Raw genomic sequence first — 4,178 nt, 5'->3', positions numbered from 1 at the left:
TAAGTAGGGGCCTAACAGCTACTGGAAAATCTAAGTTATTTAATAAATTGTGACATAAGAAAAAGTGGGCACATGCTAATCACGTTCAACTGAAGGAAGCTCTGGTCAGTAGTGGATTTAGGGTGGGAGTACTCCAGAATTTCCACTAAGATGTGCCAGTCTGCTTTTTATTAGTGTAAACATTCCAGCTTCTGGAATATTCCTCCATTATTCAGTTGGGGATAATAGCAACCCTCGGTTTAATTGATTTCTGCTCCACCCTCCTCAAAAATACAGGTCACAAGACATTAACAAGGATAAAAATGAACCAGATATGTTCGACCTTGTGATATCAGCAGAGACCAGGAATAGCTGATTACACAAGATATCACTGGAGCTGCAGCTAAGTCATGACATTGCTTGGAAAGTATATGAAGTACCCTTGTAATTCTACAACAGTTGTGTAATGCTTTCAAGGTGTATAGAAACAGACACAAATACACATACTATTTTGTGAATAAACAGATTTTGTATATAAGTATCCTTCATGCTGACGATTAAGCCACAATCATTAACTTGTTAAGTCTAATTTTATTGTTGCATTGCTATTGCTTTCCTGTTGAAATTTCCATTAGAAACCATATATCTTAAAATTACTTCCGGCCTTGTTAAGAATCCGTCTGGTATAAATACTGATGGAGTGTACCATGAGTAACTATATTTGGGGTAGAAGATGGGAGGTGCTCTAAGTAATCCAGCTGCTATGTTACTCTTCTAAGATTAAAGAAAAGCTGAGAAATTTGAATCTGCATGCTCTGATTTAATATGTAAATCTTAAATGATTTGAAGCTTGAAATGATTTGCTTGCAATATTTATTGTTTTTAAAGTAAACATTTTATCATCAGTTAGTAAGCTTTTTTAACTAAAGAGATCTACTTGTTTTTGGTATAGTCGCTGAACAAAGTTGCAGTCTTCAAAGCTTTTTGGCAAATGTTCAGAGCCTTCAGACTCAGAGACGACAGCCAGGAGTGCAAAATGTGAAGGAAAATTCTGAGCTCACACAGGACTAAACCCACAGAATGGGAAATGTATTTCTTTGGAAATATGGAGGTAGGAATTATTGATGTCATTTGGAAGACTTGTTCTCGTTTAAGGTGATAACGTGAAATTTTGGTAAGTAGACAATGGCAAAACAAAATAGCCAACAATAAAATGAAAAGACTTTTATTCATTGTAAATTGATGAATTTAATTTAAAAATAACAGACCTAATCTTTCTGGTTATTGTCCTGCATTTTTTTTTCAGTGTTTGTAACAGCAGGAGATGTCTAACATCATCTGTTACCCTGAAGTGCTTTTATGCAAATTATTGGATAATTATTTCGTAAAATTAGTTAAATCATTTATTGACCATTTTAAATTGACTAACAGAATGCTGTATTTGTAAGAAATTGAAGCTTCATAACGTTTAAGAACAAAAATAAAAAAGGAAAGCTTTTATATATGATATTGCATTTGAAAAGAAACTTTAAGTTTATAACTGAAAATTATTAGTGGAGAGAATAAATGATTGTTTTACCATAAATATTATTGCAAGTCTCATAACTTTATATAATAAATTTCATAGATATTCTACATTTTTGTCTACACTAATGTCATAAATTTAATCTATTCTAAATTTCAGCCTTAGGAATAAATTTTATAAGTAAATTAGTGAGCACTTATTTTGTAGTCCTTAATTTGAGCCTTGTTCTCCTGTTATAAAAACAAACTATAAACTTAGAAATAATTTCAAAATGAGACAATTAAAAGAGCTGAAGGTACAAGTCCTTAAAATAGCATATTTTTCTTATTGTGTCAAACATAAAAAAGAGTTTTAAAACTGACTTTCATTACTCTGGATGTGTATGTAATGTAACATAAGAATAAGTAGCACATAGAACTCTGTTGTGCAGTTGTTTAGCATTTCTCCTGCCATTAAGTTTGTGTTTGTAGCTATTTTGCTGCCTGACACACAGGGTTAAAAGCTGCTGTGCCCTGAACTGTCACCAATGTTGCTGCTCACACCAGGCGAATGCTTTACTTTGGGAGAAAAACTAATTATTTGATCATATTGAACGTCAGTGAAGATGAACCAATAGGCTGACAAAAAACATCTTGTTCTTTGAGATTAAGAATGCTGTTTTGGGCAAAGGACTGGCATGGGTAAGTATTGGGAAAGAGAGTGTAAGTTGTAAGTAATTTGTTGTTAAAATTAAAATTTGAGTCAGACCTAAAGGTGGTCATAATGTCTAGATGCAAGTGGTTACATTGACTGATATCAAGTTCAAAACGTAGAAAGACAGCATCTAATGTTTATGTCCCATAAACTTTCTAATCTATTTACCTAATCTCCCATAGAAATATATCTTCTAATTCTTTTATTTGTATGTAATTTATGTTCCTTTTAAATGTATCTATTTATTTCACACACATGCTGTATGGTAGTGAATTTGATATACCCACTATTCATTATGGCAGTTGTAAGAAGAAAATATCAATTTTGACTTTCATCTAATTTTTAATACCTGTGACATTTTGTGGACTAAATTTGGTTTTTAAAAAAAGCAAATTAAGACTTGAGAGACAAACAGCGATCATCTGACCAGAGTTTGAGCTAACTTAAGAAGTCATCAATAAACAAGAATCAATCTGAACTGAAATTAACATGTTATCAAAATGACTTAAACCAATTACTCATTTGTATAAACACAAAGTGCAGCAGAAACTCAGCAATTCTGACAGCAACTGTGGAAAGAGAGGCAAATTTAGCATTTCATGTGAAATAGGACTCTCCCTTGGATCGGCAGCCTTCAAAGTTCTGAAGCAGGGTTATTTTGCATTAAGAAAATTAGCTGTGTTTCTCTCTTCACATACTGACAAACTTGCTGTTTTTAATTTAGACCTCTAGCATCTGCAGTACTTTTTTATTTTGTCACTCAGATCTGATTCTTGTTTGACTTGTATCTTTTTGGAAGTTTCACGTTGGGATGAAATTTACCTGCAGATGATTCAACTTGAAAACAGAGAAGCGAGATATGGGAACACAGAGGAACAGTATTTTAGCCAAACTCTTTTGAGCAGAGTGAGAGAAGATAATGGTCTTGATATAGCAGAACTGGATGGTTTGCTCTTTCTCCTCACTTCTCTCAGCCTTTCAAAAACACAACACATGATGATGAAGCAAATTGGAAAAATATCTATTCGGAGAAGTTGGACTTTGCCATTGCTGAGAAATATGACATCAGTTAAACAATTATAGTCTCTTTTTGCACTAAATACTTTTTAAACTTTATACTTCTGCCTGTGTATATTTGATGTCACGTTTGTTATTATTCTTAGGTTTTGGTGTAATAAAAAAATTCTGTCTCTTCACACAGGATGACTTTGTTATTGGCTCCTTAATTTGGACTACGCTACATTTTATTTAAAATGCGATATACCTAGATGTTCAAAACAATTTAAAACCTTTATTCTATAAACTGAGGGGTTTGTAAAGAGAGGAACTGATTTAGCATTTGCATTTGGTTACCACGTTTCTCTGGAACTTCGATTGGAGTTATCCAATGACTATCTAGTATTCATGGTCTTCAGTATTGAACTCATCCACAAGTGGAAGGATCTCAGCCTTTTATTCTCTTCAATCCTCTCATAACTTGAAGGAGCTTCAGGAGTTTACCTGTCAGTCTTCTCTTCCATTGAGAAATGCTCCAGCCTGCTCAGTTTCTTTCCCCTCAATAGTCAGAATCTCGTAGCATTTGCATGATTCTTTAAAACATTTTTCTATACTATCTCTAATTGCTGTATATCCTTTTAGCAAAATGTACTGTATGTTTTTTTTTAAAGTTCCTTATACATTTAACACCATTCTTTCTGCTTTTGGTTCATTTCTAAAGTACAGAATTCAATGTGTTTTCTTTGTACTTTTTATTACTTTGATAAACTTGTTTCTCCTTTTTAATGTTATAACAGCTTGACACCCAGACTCCTCTGTTTCTTGCTCTATTTAGATTTATTTTTCATGGAATAAGTGGCCTCCTTATTCCTCCAACCAAAAGTGATCACTATACATCTATCTATACTGAAATTGTTTTTCATATGTTCACTTTACAAGCTTATTCATATCCTGTATTTCATCATAGGTTTTTTTCCAGTATTAT

At 32.9% G+C, this 4,178-nt stretch overlaps 1 long non-coding RNA gene across 1 annotated transcript; it reads left to right on the top strand.

Moving 5' to 3' along the window:
* The first annotated feature begins 688 nt into the window (after positions 1-688).
* Positions 689-3,946, top strand: LOC132821525 (uncharacterized). Its single transcript, XR_009645329.1, has 3 exons — positions 689-728; positions 932-1,153; positions 3,026-3,946. It is a non-coding gene; the product is annotated as an uncharacterized LOC132821525 (long non-coding RNA).
* The last annotated feature ends 232 nt before the right edge of the window (positions 3,947-4,178 follow it).

This window comes from Hemiscyllium ocellatum, chromosome 13 (assembly GCF_020745735.1).
Source record: "Hemiscyllium ocellatum isolate sHemOce1 chromosome 13, sHemOce1.pat.X.cur, whole genome shotgun sequence".
Classification (NCBI taxonomy): domain Eukaryota; kingdom Metazoa; phylum Chordata; class Chondrichthyes; order Orectolobiformes; family Hemiscylliidae; genus Hemiscyllium; species Hemiscyllium ocellatum.
The sequence above is the reverse complement of the archived record's forward strand: the minus strand, read 5'-3'. Positions and strand labels throughout refer to the sequence as shown.